The following is a 16,148-nucleotide window of genomic DNA, read 5'->3' on the forward strand; positions in this document are numbered from 1 at the left end:
CATCTCATGATACTATCCCACCAATTGACCATATAATTGGTCACAAAACAGGCCTCAACAGATACAGAAAGATAGAAATAATCTGATGCATACTAGCAGATCACCACAGATTTAGGCTGGTCTTCAATAGCAACAATAAGAAAGAACCCCACATATACAAGGAGGTCGAACAATGCTCTACTCTATGATAACTTGGACAAGGAAGAAATAAAGAAAGAAATTAAAGACTTCTTAAAATTTAATGAAAACGAAGGTACAACATATACAAACATGTACACAATGAAAGCTGTATTCAGAGGAAAACTTATAGCTGAGTGACTGCAGAAAGAAACATGAGAGAGCATACATCACCAGCTTGACAGCAGACATAAAAGCTTTAGAACTAAAAGAAGTAAATACACATAAGAGGAGTAGAAGGCAGGAAATAATCAAACTCAGGGCTGAAATTTAAAAAGTAGAAAGAAAAAGGACTATACAAAGAATCAACAGAACCAAAAGCTATTTTTTGGAGAAAAATCAAAAAGATAGATAAAACCTCAGCCAGACTAAGCAGAGGCCACAGAGAGTGTTTCCAAATTAACAAAATCAGAAATGAAAAGGCAGACAGAACAATAGAATCTGAGGAAAGTCCACAAATCACCAGATGTTACTACAAAAGCATATATTCAAGAAAATTGGAAAATGTGGAGGAAATAGACAATTTACTAGACAAATATCAGGGACCAAAGTTAAGTCAGGAAGAAATAAACGATCTAAACAACCCCATAACTCCTAAAGAAATAGAAGTAGTCATTAAAATCTAGAAACCAAAAAGAGCCCAGGACTAGGTGAGTTTATTGTAGAATTCTGTCAAACCTTTATAGAAGACCTCATACCAATACTATCCAAAGTATTCCACCAAACAGAAGCAGAGGCAGCACTATCAAATTCCTTCTCTGATGCCACAATTACTTTTATAACTAAACCACACAAAGACCCAACAAAGAAAGAGAACTAAAGACTAATTTCCCTTATGAATATCTACGTGAAATTACTCAATAAAATTCTCAGGAACAGAATCCAAGTACACCTCAAAATGATCATCCACCATGATCAAGAAAGCCTCTTCCCAGATATGCAGGGATGGTTCGATATACAGAAAACCATCCATGTAATCCACTATGTAAACGAACACAAAGATAAAAACCACTTGATAATTTCATTACATGCTGAGAAAGCATTTGACAAAAATTCAACACCCCTTCATCATAGAAGTTCTGGAAAGAACAGGAATTCAAGGCCCATACCTAAACATAGTAAAAGCCATATACAGCAAACCAGGAGCTAATATTAAACTAAATGGGGAGAAACTTGAAGCAATTCCACTAAAATCAGGAAGTAGACAAGGCTGCCCACTCTCCCTCTACTTATTCAATAGAGTACTCAGTGTCCCCATTAGAGCAATCAGAAGACAAAAAGGTGGTCAAAGAGACACAAATAGGAAAGGAAGAAGTAAAAGTATCACTATTTGTAGATACTATGACAGTATACTTAAGTGACCCCAAAATATCCACCAGAGAACTACTAAGCCTGATAAACAACTTCAGCAAAGTGGCTGGAAAATTAACTTAAATCAGTTGTCTCCCTCTACAGAAAAGATGAAGAGGATGAGGAAGAAATTAGGAAAACAACACCATTAATAATAGTCCCAAATAATATAAAATACTTCAGTGTGACTTTAACCAAGCAAGTGAAAGACCTGTCTGATAAGAACTTCAAGTCTCTGAAGAAAGAAATATAAAAAGATCTCAGAAGATGAAAAGATCTCCCATGCTCATGGACTGGCAGGATTAATATAGCAAAAAATGGCCATTTTGCCAAAAGCAAACTACACATTCGATGCAATCCCCATCAAAATTCAAATTCCATTCTTCATAGAGCTAGAAAGAACAATTTTCAAATCCATTTGGAAAAACAAAAAATTTAGGATAGCTAAAACAGTCCTCAACAAAAAAGGACTTTTGGGGAATCACCATCCCTTACCTCAAGCAGTATTAAAGAGAAATAGTGATCAAAACTGTAAGGTATTGGCACAGAGACAGGCAGATAGACCAGTGGAAAAGAATCGAGGACCCAGAAATGAATCCACATGCCAATGATCACTGTATTTTTGACAAAGGAGTCAAAACCATACAATGGAAGGAAGATAGCATTTTCAACAAATGGAGCTGGTTCAACTGGTGGTCAGCATTTAGAAGAATGCAATTTGATTCATTCTTATTGCCCTGTACAAAGCTTAAGTCCAAGTGGATCAAGGACCTCCACAACAAGCCAGATATAATCAAACTAATAGAAGAAAAACTTGGAAGAGTCTGAAACACATGGCACTGTTGAAAATTTCCTGAACCGAACACTAATGGCTTATGTTCTAAGATCAGGAATTGACAAATTGGACTTCATAAAACTTCAAAACTTCTATAAGGCAAAGGACACTGTTGTTAGGACAAAATGGCAACCAACAGATTGGGAAAAAAATCTTTACCAATCCTACAACTGAAAGAGGGCTTATATCCAAAATATAAAAAGAACTCCCGAGGTTACCCCTTAGGGAGACACATAACACTATTAAAAAATGGGGTTCAGAGCTAAACAAAGAATTCACAGCTGAGGAATGCCGAATGAATGAGAAACACCTAAAGAAATGTTCAGCATGTATAGGCATAAGGGAAATGCAAATCAAAACAGCCCTGAAATTACACCTCACACCAGTCAGTATTACTAAGATCAAAAACTCAAGCAACAGCAGATGCTGGGGAGGATGTGGAGATAGAGGAACAGTACTTCATTTTTTCATAGAATTGCAAACTTGTACAACCTCTCTGGAAGTCAATCCTGAGTTTTCTCAGAAAGTTGGACTTTGCAATACCTGAGGATATGCCATTCCTGGGCATATGCCAGAAAGATGCTCCAATACACAACAAACACCCATGCTTCACTAGGTTCATAACAGTCTTATTTATAATAGTCAGAAGCTGGAAAGAACCCAGATGCCCTTCAACAGATGAATGGATACAGAAAATATGGTACATCTATACAATGGTGTAAAACTCACCTATCAAAAACAATGACTTCATGAAAGAAATGGAAATGAGTGAAATGGAAAATATCATCCTGAGTGAGGTAACCCAATCAGAGAAAAACACACATGATATGTACTAATTGATAAGGGGATAGTAGCCCAAATGTTCGAATTACCCTACATGCAATGCACAAACCACATGAAACTTAGGAAGGATGGCCAAAATCCAGATGCTTCACTCCTTCTTAAAAGTGGAACATAAGATCCATAGGATATTTCTTTTTCTTTTTCTCTTAAAGCAGAGACTAAAGGAATGGCTATTCAGAGCCTGCCCCACATGTGGCACATGTATATACAGCCACCAAAACTAGATAAATTGGATGAAGCTGAAAAGTGTATGTTGACAGGATGTGGATATAGATCTCCTCTGAGGGACACAGCCAGAACATGTCAAATGCAGAGGCAAAGGCTAGCAGCAACCACTGAACTGAGAATGGGACCTCCATTGGAGAAATTAGAGACAGTCCTGAAAGAGTTGAAAGGGTTTATGAACCCATAAGAACAACAATGTCAATAAACTAGAAGTTCCAGGAAATAAACTACTACCTAATGACTATACATGGACTGACCCTGGGCTCCAACTGCATATGTAGCAGAGAATAGCCTTGTTGAGACACCAGTGGAAGTGGAATCCCTTGTTCCTGCCAAGGTTGGATTCCCAGTGTAGGGGATTATTGTGGGGGGCAGTAATGGGGAATGGATGGGGAGTGGAACACCGATATAAGGTGAGGGAATTAGGATGGGGTTAGGGGGCTGATGGATAGGAAACTGGGAAAGAAAATAACATTTTAAATGTAAATAAGAAATATCCAATTCAATAAAAATGGGGAAAAGAGGATATAGTCATTCAAAATTGGCTATGCATTTAAGATAATTTGAGCATCAGAAAATGGAGTGTATATTCAAGAACCTTGGAAGAAATTATATATATATATATATATATATATATATATATATATATATATATATAATGGCTATTCATTAAAAAGGGCCTAGGTCAAAGGTGGGCTTGACATTTGTCAATTCAGTGAAGGATGCTTATACTATTTTGAAAACTCAGCCAGAGGTTGTCCCCAGTAGGTTCCTTCTGTGTGGACCAAGCCACAATCTTGTGTACACTAAAGTTCCTCCAACTGCAGCATAAATGAAGAAGACAGAACTTCAGATCATCTTTAAAAGATAACTACTCTTTGGGGATTTATGTCATTTTCTTTTTACTTCATTCCTATTTTTCCAGTGTTATCATAATCTGATAATATAGGGTCTGAAGAGATGGCTTAGTACATAGGAGTACTGTGTTATCTTCCAGAGTTCCAGAGTTCAATCCCCAGCAAACTCAAGTTGACTCATAATGTGAATTGATCTATAGTGTGAAATGATATCCTCTTCTGATATGTAGGTATACATGCAGAAAGATAACTCGTCTACATTAAATAAATAAATAAATAAATAAATAAGTGATACTTTAGAGATAAAAGGGAAAGCACTACTCTCAGTTCTACCCCACCTCTGCAAATGTGAGAAAGAATATGTACAACAAACCTGTTTTCCAAAGAAGGATGGTATCCTAGCAATTCACAAGTTTGCAGTCTGAAGGTGTCACAGTTAACAAGAAAGCAACACATATAATCCTGTATATGACATGATTCTACCTGTAATTATGATGTTCCCATAGATATTTTTCATAACCTTTCCAGAACTTAAAAGAGACGTATGTTTTAGATGGGATACATCATCATTTTATTGGGAAATGGAAAGTGATACTCCTGCTGAAAGCGAACTCATGATAAACTACTAGGGTTAGATTGTTCAGATTTTAACTTACTGTCAGATGATTGAATTTGGTAAAAGTATTCAGTTCACAATAGATGGGAAGGATCAAACTGTTTATATTTTTAAGTAAACCATTTTTTCACATTCTACACATATTCAGAATTAATCATGTTAATTAATTATATTAATATAATAAAATGCTGTGAATTAGCTTTTATCATACTAATTTAATACAAAGTTCCAAAACTGAAATTACATTACAGAATAAAATAGAGATCTATTTAGTACATAAGGGGAAGAAGCATGTTATATAGTTAAGTATTAAAAATTTCTTACATTTTCTTTTTCTTTTTCTATTTTTAATTGGTTGTTTTATTTATTTACATTTCGAATGTTATCTCCTTTCCTAATTTCCCTTCCACAAACTCCCTATTCCCTTCCCTCTCTCCTGCCTCTATGAGGGTGCTTCCCCACCTGCCCATCTACTCCATCCTCAGTGCCATAAGATTCCTCTATGCTGGGTAATCGAAACACCACAAGACCAAAGGCTCTCATTCCACTGATGCCAGTTAAGGATATCCTCTGGTTCCTATCCAGCTTGAACCATGGATGCCTCCCCATCTGCAATCTTGGGTTGGTGGCTTAGTCCTTGGGAGCTTTGGAGGGTCTGTTTGGTTGATATTCTTGTTTACCTATGGGCTTGAGAATCCCTTCAGCTCCTTCAGTCCTTGTCCTAACTTCTACATTGGGCTCTCTGCACTCAGTCTGATGTTTGCTGCATGAATCCACTTCTGTATTGGTCAAGGTCTGGCAGAGCCTCTCAGAGGATAGCTATATCAGTCTCCTGTGAGCAAGCATTTCTTGGCATCAGCAATAATGTCTGGGTTTGAATACATGATATGGATCCCTAGGTGGAGCAGTGATTGCCTTTCCTTCAGACTCAGCTCCACTATTTGCCCTTTCATTTTCCTTTTGATAGGAGGAATTTTGGATTAATATTTTTGAGGAGGGTGGGTGGCCTCATCCATCAACCAGGGGCTGTGCTGATTCACTGGTGTATTAGTTAGGCTTTTACTGCTGTGAACAGACACCATGACAATGGCAAGTCTTATAGGACAACATTTAACTGAGGCTGGCTTACAGGTTTAGATTTTCAGTCCATTATCATCAAGGCAAGAACATTGTAGCTTTCAGGTCAGCATGGTACAGGAATATCTGCGAGTTCTACATCTTCATCTGAAGGCTTCTACTGGATGACTGACTTCCAGGCGGCTAGGGTGAGGGTCTAAAAGTCCACACTCCACAGTGACACATCTATTACAACAAGATCATACCTCTACATAGTGCCACTCCCTGGGCCAAGTGTATTCCAATCCTGACATTCCACACCCTGGCCCCCATAAGACTTGTTCAAACATACGAGTCTATGGGGGCCCTACCAAAACATAGCACAATACAAAATATATTTATTCCAACTTCAGAACTGTCCATAGTCTATAGCAGTCTCAAAAAATTAAACATCCAAATATCAAAGTCTTTTCTGAGATTCATCCAATCACTTAATTGTAATTCCCAAAGCAAGACCAGGGACCAGTTTGGCAAACTCCAAACTCTGCATCTCCATATCTGAGGTCAAAGCAGTCTTCAGATCTCCTACCCCTTTGTCATCTGTGTTGACTGCAACAAACTGATTTCTCCTGTGCTGTTTCTGCTTGCTCTTGAATACCTTCTTCAGCATGTATGCACAGCTCTGGCCTCTTTAATATAATGAGGACTCTAAGTTAACTTCCATGTTTTAGCTTCTTTTTTCAATGTCTGCGATCCACACATGGGCTCCTCCAAAGGGCTGGTATCACTTCTCCAGCTCTGTAGCTCAGGTTGATCCACTCCACTCCCAGTGCTATTCTTGGTGGTCATTTTGTGGTACCGGCATCTCTGATAACTTCCACTGAAACTAGGCTTTAGCAATAGCCTCTCATAGGCTTGCTTCATGGTGCCAAGCCTCAATTCATTTGCAGGACCCCTCAGTCCTGAGCCATCAACCGCCACTGAGACTGGACCTTGGCAGATGGCCTTCCATGGACTCTCAAATTGTCAAATCTCAGCAGCTTTTCGTGATCCCTTCGTGCCTCCAAAACCAGTTCCTCCTGGGTGACTCTTACACATTAGCAAGTACAGCTTCAGTACGGGGTGCAACTTGGCCGTCAATGGAACACAACTTCTTTTTGCTAGCAGAACAAACTTGCTTAAAGATTTCGCCTCAGTGATGCTGCTGTCCTCTTAATCATCACTAATTTCTTAACTCCAACGAACCAGCATCAATTGAACTTGTGGGCCCTTCTAGTCTGTACTCCAAAGCCAGAGTCACATGGCTGAAGCTACCAAATTCTGCTATTGCTGGAGCTGGAACATGGTCACTTGTTCTATTACTTTATCACCAGCTCTCTGTTTTCCATCCCATTCACTGCTTAAGCATGGCTGTCTTAGAACTTATTGTGTAGACTAACTTTGAACTCCATGACTTTCTCCAAAGTGTGAAAAGTAAAGGTGTGTTCAAAAAAGCCTGGATATAAGTTTTTCTTTACCAAAAATTGCTATGTTCTATGCTGGCCTTGAACTCAGAGATCTGCTTGTCTTTGCCTCCTGGGACTAAATACTTGTACTACTGTGCCTGACTTAAATTTAGATAGATGGGGTCTTTCCCCAAGTTTGTTACTCCCTTAATTCAATTTAATATCCTTGAAAATAGGCTCCAACTCCATTTCACTTCCTTATATCCCTTTAATACTCAAATCATATATTTAGTATTTTTCCTTTCTCAACTTGCTCCTTTTCATTAAAATGCTCTTCATAAGAGTGTACTTTAGTAACCATACAACAGAATTTACTCTTGGCTGTTTTGAGAATTCCTTTTTTAAAGCAAATAATTTAAATATCTTCACCTTAACCTCAGACAAACTCTTCAGTCAATATCAAAAGGCAGCCACTCTTTTCCTCAAAATAACACAAAACCAGTCTCTAGGCCATATATTGAAACCTGAAACCTCTTGGGCCATTGGTACACAAATTAAATCACTGTCAGTTAGAAAGTCTACTAAGTTAGTCCATAAATTACCATGTAAAGCATTCCATTGCTTTCCGAATCCAAAGTCCTCAAATCCATAGTCTTCCAAACAAAAGCAAGGCCAGTCCTAATACAGCAATATCCCAGTTTCTGGTACCAACTTCTGTCTTAGGGTTTTACTGCTGTGAACAGACACCATGACCCAGGCAAGTTTTCTAGAGGACAGCATTTAAATGAGGCTAGCATAAAGGTTCAGAGGTTCAGTCCATTATCATAAAGGCAGGAATATAGCAGCATCCAGGCGGACATTTTGCAAGAGTAATGATTGTTCTATACCTTCATCTGAGGGCTGCTAGTGGACTGAATTCCAGGCAGCTAGGGTGAGGGTCTTAAATCCCACACCCACAGTGACATACCTACTCTAATAAGGCCACATCTCTACATAGTGCCACTCCCTGGACCAAGTGTATTCAAACCATGACAATTGGATATGTTCTCTTTATATGTTCTTTCTCGCCTTCATTGGGTATTAAACTTATCTCCTCCCTGTTGGATCCTGGAAACCTCTTGGGGCCCCGGCATCAGGGACTTTCTAGTGGCTATTTCCCAGTTCCCCTTCCTCCACTGCTACCAACCTCATTTCAAATTCCTGATCCTCTGTACTTCTCCCAGATATCCTCCTGTATCTGACCTGCGCCCCTTTCTCCTTCCCCTCCTCTCTCCCTCGCAGAACTCTCTCTCCTTCTACTCCCTGAGATTATTTTCTTTTCTCTTCTGAGTAAGACTGTAGTATCTGCACTTTATTGTGGACTTCCTTCTTCTTGGGTTTCTTATGGTCTGTGTGTTTTACACTTTCATTTTCATGATAAATCAAAATGACTTGTGGTAAACCAATGTCAATGGCATCTTAGTTTGTTGACACTGAAAAAAGCCAGTCTCTGAGGATGAACCTTTAACTAAATTCTCCTTATGTATGTGGCAATTGTATGTAAAGTAATGCTGGGATCATAACCTGTGCATTAAATCCAGCACACATATACTTGCTTGGGTGTAAATGGAGAACATTTAGAATGGGAGGCTTAAAAGATTAAGATTCAGCCTATTCTACTGATTCATTATTGTTATAATGAGGAAGTCACTTCTCTGCTGAACCATGCTGCTGAGGACTGGATAAAAATGGGGATAGGATACTTCTGGTGAGGGTATCCAAAAACTTAAGTCTTCAATACTAAGGAGTGTTGAACTAGGTCAGGCACTATAGGTATTGTGAGAATCAGAGAGAAACAAGTACCTCAGAAGTATGCCAGGTGCCTCAGTGCCTGCTCTACTAAGCTTGTTTCTTACTGTTCTTGAAGGTACATAGCCAAAAAGTTCAGCAAATGATACCATAGCATAATAGGTTCTCAGTCTAAGTATGGTGCATTTAGGGAAAATGACTGTTGTGAGACAAGTTGGGAATGGTACTGAAGCTGCCACTCCTTGATCTTCCCATACCTTCCCCCATTCAAGGCACATATGTAGAGGCCTGGTTTCTGAACCTGACTGTCAACCAGGAAGCATGAGCTGCCCCAGAGTCAAATCTGCCTGCCTGACTGCTAAAACATTACAGGATCTGTGCAGCAGAAAATATCCCCCTTTCTTTTAAAATAAATAATTGACATGGATTAATCTTTCTGAAACATACTTAACATTTTTAGTTCTCTCTCATTCTTAACAACCATCCTAAGAATTTTACAAAATGCTTTGACTCAATGTACTGACTAGAACACATAATACTTCTACTGTCTCACAGTAACAGTCCTTTGGGCAAGAGGCCTAATTTTCTTTAACCTTTAAATTCTATTTAAAAAGAATTGTATATTCTTTTCTGAGGTTTTGTCCCTCATGTTTGGTACCAACTTTGGGGACTCTGCAATATATTTACTGGAAGACAAAATAATAATTTTTAGCAAGAAGGAAAATCCAGTGAGAATGAAATAATTAGCTAATGGTATTTGAAGTGTCTCAAGTCTGACATCAGGGCAGTATATTTTAGACATATTTAAGCACAGTATAACATTTGAGAACAAAATCTTTTTTCTCAATTTCATGTGCATAATGAACCTGAGACATGACAACATTGAAACTCTTTTGCAAAGAACATGTGACTTTTTCCTTAAAGGTGGACTCAATTTACTGAGAAAGGAAACTAAAGATTAAGGTCTATGAAGGGAGACTCTGGGAAATCTGGGTAAGGACTTATAGATAGAAAAGGTCATCAGGTTATTAAGCACATCAATTCCAATTACTATGGATGAAAACCAAGTTTACAATTCCTCCGTTCAAGAGACAGCCCTATGTAATTAACATTCCTGGTTTTACAGTGCTTATCTGAGGGCATTAGTGCCCTCCATAACAAGAAGAGGATTGTTATTTTTGCAGTCATGAGACACTGTCTGGGTACTTTCCTCTATTTGTATTGCCACACAAACCCAAGCCTTTGCATATTATTCCCCAGGGAGGAACCACACCTGCCAGTATTGGATAAAATGGTTGGTTGCCATCTTGCTCTGAGTAAAAGGTCTCCTCAGGCTTCCTCATCAAAATGAAGTGGCCTGTTAGGCTGTTGGTGCTGTTCTTCTGGATTCCTGGTGAGAACAGAGGGAAGTGAGAGAGGAGAATGGGTAGGGAGCACAAGTCCCGGGTCATACTGCTCACTTCATGTATTGTGTCATGTATGAGTAGACAGTTATTATCCTTAAGGATAGGGCCTGTTGTTTGTGTATCTGTGAGCCGGAGGTCCCGGATGAGAGAGAACCTGTGCTATGATGAAGATCATGACATGGATGGACTGGGATGCTCTAAGTAATGTACAGAAGTACCTGGTGCTTCCTTTTCACTTGTTGTGTTAGGACTGGAAATTTAAAACATAAAACTTTGTTTGTAAAAACAAACACATCAGTTGAAATATATATAAAAAATCACAAGATTTTTCGTGAAGTACGTGTGTAACTCTGTACTTTTCTCTCATTATTTCAGCTTACAGAGGTGATGTTGTGTTGACACAAACTCCAGTCACCCTGCTTATCAGCATTGGAGGTCAAGCCTCTATCTCTTGCCGGTCTAGTCAGAGCCTGGTACACAGTAATGGAAACACCTACTTGCATTGGTTCCTGCAGAAGCCAGGCCAGTCTCCACAGCTCCTCATCTATCAGGTTTCCAACAGATTTTCTGGGGTGCCAGACAGGTTCAGTGGTAGTGGGTCAGGGACGGATTTCACCCTCAAGATCAGCAGAGTAGAGCCTGAGGACTTGGGAGTTTATTACTGCTTACAACGTACACATAATCCTCCCACAGTGATGCAGACCCTAACAAAAACATCCTTGCTTGGGACATTGCAGCTGTCAAATAAGTTACTCATCTTTTTGAGAGAGAGTTTTTGAGGAACTGAAGATTATGGGTGCAGTTGAGGGCATGTACATGTAGGCTACAGCTCACTGGTCAATTTTATTTTTTTGGCTTCATTGGCTGCAATAATAATGATATTGCATTTGACTCATGAGAATAGTGAACAGGTGTCCTCTCAGCCACCAGCAATGATGGTGATAAAGCTAACTGTAATCCCTTTCTGTTACTACATGCCACATCTTCTTTTGTCAATATTATATATTAAAGAAGACAGAAAACTGGGACATATTCTGTTGTTGTCTAACTTATTAAAATTTTCATTTGCCATGTTTAAGCTTTACATTTAAATTCAAGTGTTTATATTTATCATCTAAAATTGGTTTATTTTTCATTTTCATGACATATGTTCATTGACTGTAACTTTCAGCAAATGCTTTTACCCATAAGATGTTTCTGTTCTGACATACTTTTCTCAGTGTATCACAGATAAGTCAACAAGTTCAATGTCCTGCTAAACAGATGGACACTATTGATGGATATGAAGTCCAGAGCTAAGCAAAAGATCGATAACATTCTTAATCCACTGGGAGTTTGAAAGCAGTCTTCTAGAACTGTGAAATTTATCAACCCAGCAGTAGACCTTAAGTTTAATTCCATGATTATTTTTCTGTGTTCTTCCACTAAAATGCATGGTGTCCTTAGCATTTTAGCAATAGGCATTTGAGACCTCCTCCTGGTGTTCACTCACAAACACAAAAAACAAACAAATAATTCAAAAAAAATACTGACAATAGCCTGTATTGCTTTTTTTTTTTTTTTTGGCTTTTGGTGTCTCTGGTATGAGGAGGATTCCTGTACTTGACATTGTGATCTTGTTACCTCTAGAGGATCATTAATCACCATAGAATTAGAAAATGATGTGTTTCTGTGGTGTTCTTATATACACTCTTGCATTTGTTTACTCTTCAATATCCTTTCCTTTCCTATTTCCTGCCATATTCTCATCATCTGCTTTTACAATACACGCACATACACATACTTTCTACAGTTAGGATCTGAAAACCTAAAACAAACAAAGCAGAAGAGTCCACACAAAGTATAATATTTACTTGAATTAGGCAGCAAAACCTGACCTGTCAGTGACAGGAGCATAGACTCAGGAGCTGCATGTGTTCCCAAACATTCATCTTAGCAATTATTTCAACAGTAAAATAAAAAGCCCCACAAGTATCTGTGCCAAGATTTTGCTACAATTTTTCATCATTCAGAATCAGTTAATCTTTTTCCATTAGGAAAAATCATTCATTGTGTTTTGGCATAAAATAAAAGAATAAGGAACAAGTAGGTCAGCAATTTTAGAAAGTTCCCAGCTTCCTTTATTGTCTGGGAGCTTGAATATAATTATATCTTATGATCAAATATTACATGAAAATAAAATGATAGAACATTACGCCTCACTTGATCCCTACGCCACTACCTCTTCCACTCTTTTCGGTCTATTCACAATTCCTCTGTCATCATCTCTTTCTAACTTCTAACCATTATAGACTCTAGATAAGTCATTCAAATTTCACCATTTAAAGTTAGAATCCACTTATAAAAGTGAACACATAACATCACTCTTTATCACTTGGTATAAATTGATAGTTCCAGACATTTTTTTACAACTTTCCTCATTTCAGTTTTCTTTGTAGATGAATCAAATTCCACTTGGATGTGCATCAATTTTTCTTTCTTTCATTTTCTGCATTTTATTGAATATTTTTTGTATTTACATTTCAAATGTTATCAGCTTTCCTGGATTTCCCCTCCCTCATCCCTTCTCCCCATTTCTATGAGGATGCTTACCCTCCCAGTGACCCATTCCAACCAAACCACCCTGGCATTCTTTGACACTAGGGAAACAAGCCTTCACAGGACCAACGGCTTTGCCTATTGACCACAAACAATGCCATCTTCTGCTACACATTTACCTGGAGTCATGGGTCCCTTCATGTGTACTTTTGGTTGGTAGTTTAGTCCTTGGGAGCTCTGCAGGGTCTGCTTGGTTGATATTGTTCTTCCCATGGGATTGCAAACACCTGCAGCGCCTTTATTTCTTTCTCTAATTCCTCTATTTCAGTCTCCTTGCTTCGTCCAATGGTTAGCTGCAAACATCCTCATCACATCATTAAGGCTCTGGCAGAGCCTCTCAGGATGCATCCATACCACACTCCTATCAGCGAGCACTGCTTGTCATCAGCAATAGTGACTGGGTTTGGTGGCTGCATATGGGATGGATCCCCAGGTGGAACAGTTTCTGGAGGAACTTTTCTACAGTCTCTGCTCTATTCTTTGTCCCTGGATTTCCTCCTGTGAGTATCTTGTTCTGCCTTCTTTGAAAGACCGAAGCATACACATTTAGGTCTGCCTTCTTCTTGAGCTTCGTATTGTCAGTTATTATAACTTGGGTATTCCAAACTTTTGGGCTAATACCCACTTATCAGTTAGTGCATGCCATGTGTGTTCTTTTGTGACTGGGTTGCCTCAGTCAGTATATTTTCTTGTTTCATCCATTTGCCTAAAAAATTCATGAGGTTTTAATAGCTGAGTAGTACTTTATTGAGTAAATATACCACATTTTCTGTAACCATTCTACTGTTGAAGGACATCTGGGTTCTTTCCAGCTTCTGTTTTTTATAAATAAGGCTATGAATAGAGTGAAGCCTGTGTCCTTGTTATGTTTTCGAGTACATTTCAGGAATATATGCCCAGGAGTGGTATAGCTGGGTCCTCAAATAGCACTATGTCTATGTCTAATTTTCTGAGGAACTTGCATACATATTTCCTGAGTAGTTGCACCAGCATACAATTACACCAACAATGGAGGAGTGTTCCCCTTTCTCTACATGCATGACAGCATCTGCTGTCACCGGATTTTTTTTTTTAATCTTAGCCATTCCTACTGATGAGAGATGGAATCCCAGGGTTGTTTCGTTTTGCATTTCCCTGATAACTGAGGATGTTGAACTTTTCTTTAGGTGCTTCTCAGCCATACTAGATTCCTCACATGAGAATTCCTTATTTAGATCTATACCCCACTTTTAATAGGATCTTTTGGTTCTCTGGAGTCTAACTAATTGAACTCTTTGTATATTTAGACATTAGCCCTCTGCTAGATGTAGTATTGGTAAACATTCTTTTCCAGTCTATGGGTTGCCATTTTCTTGTATTGAGAGTGTCCTTTCCCTTATAGTAACTTTGCAATTTTATGAGTTCCCATTTTTCTATTTTTTAAAAATATTTTACCTATATCTATCTATCTATCTATCTATCTATCTATCTATCTATCTATCTATCAGCTATCTACCTATCTATCTTTCTATCTATCTATTTTATACTTTTTAAATTGGATATTTTACTTATCTACATTTAAAATATTTTCCCCTTCCTATATTTTCCTCTGGGAAAACCCCTATGTCATCTCCAACATCCCCTGTTTCCATAAACATGTTCACCCACCCACCTACCCTTTCCCTCTGGCCTCTCTGCCCTGGCAGTCCCCTAAAATGGGACATCGAACATTCAAAGGAAAAGGGCTTCTCACCCTATTATCCCTGACAAGGTCCTCCTCTGCTATATATGCAGCTGGAGCCATGGGTTGCTTCATGTGTACTCTTTGGTTGGTGGTTTAGTCCCTGGTAGCACTAGATTGTCTGGTTGGTTGATAATATTGTTCTTCCTGTGGGTTTACAAAACCCCTGAGCTACCTCAGTCCTTTCTCTACCACCTCCATTGAGGACCCTGTTTTTTTCTAAAACTCGAAAAACCCAAGCTACAAGTCACAGACTTCATGTTTCTCAAGAAGAATGACCAATGTTTGCTTCAGTTCTTTTTAGAAGGGGGGAGAAAATATACACAGGAGGAATTATGGAGACAAAGTGTGAAGAACTGTGGGCTTTTTCTGTGTGTAGGTATGGCAGAACTGCCTGTTTTAGCCTGTGATACTTCTATCACTGTGTACCAACAATAGAACTCTTGTTTGAGTCACGGATTGTTTCCCACTTTATACTCTGTATTCTTTCAGTTTCTCCTTCTGATACTGCTTTGTTTTTAAGGAATCTTTTCTTTTCATTATGGTTAAGAATATATATGTATATATATGCATATATATATATATATATTCCATAGAACAGGATTTATAAATGGTTGTGAACCACTAGGTGCATGCTCAGAACTGAACCCAGGTCTTCTGTAACATCAGCCAGTGTTCCTTTCTGTGGAGCCATCTCTGTAGTCATTGTTATCTTTCATTTATTATTTCAAATGTTTTGTCCACATTTCCTTTTTAATGTAATGGTTTTTGGTTATTCATAGTGTCACATATCAGAAAGCTCTAAATATATAACTTTCCCAGGAATGTCCCCTTAATCTCCTCTTGCCCCAGTTTCTCCATCTATGAAATTATGACTATTAAGCTGTTGTCTACTCCTGACTTATAGAGTCATTGCAGGTGTCAGTGCTGTTTCACATGTGTGTCAGTAGGTGGCAGAAAAGAGATACACTATGTCTACCCAGTATTTGAACGTGTAAATATCAGAACAACCAGTTTTCATTTCCTGAGGAGAGAGAGAGAGAGAGAGAGAGAGAGAGAGAGAGAGAGAGAGAGAGAACTTGAGAAGACAAGACTTCTGATAGGCAGGCCCAGACTGTCTTCCAGGATTAATAACTAGAAACTGGAATAACCCCAATAGGTTAAGGATCTCTGGACAGGAGTGACAGACATCCACTGCAAGGTTCTACTCAGACAGGCAGAGCAAGTAGAAA

At 38.6% G+C, this 16,148-nt stretch overlaps 1 non-coding gene across 1 annotated transcript; it reads left to right on the plus strand.

The window, feature by feature from the left end:
• Positions 1–15,811: 15,811 nt before the first annotated feature.
• On the plus strand, positions 15,812–15,938 carry LOC120102715 (small nucleolar RNA SNORA17). The gene has a single exon (XR_015687392.1). It is a non-coding gene; the product is annotated as a small nucleolar RNA SNORA17 (small nucleolar RNA).
• The last annotated feature ends 210 nt before the right edge of the window (positions 15,939–16,148 follow it).

Source organism: Rattus norvegicus, chromosome 4, assembly GCF_021556685.1.
Source record: "Rattus norvegicus strain SHRSP/BbbUtx chromosome 4, alternate assembly SHRSP_T2T, whole genome shotgun sequence".
In the NCBI taxonomy this organism is placed as follows: domain Eukaryota; kingdom Metazoa; phylum Chordata; class Mammalia; order Rodentia; family Muridae; genus Rattus; species Rattus norvegicus.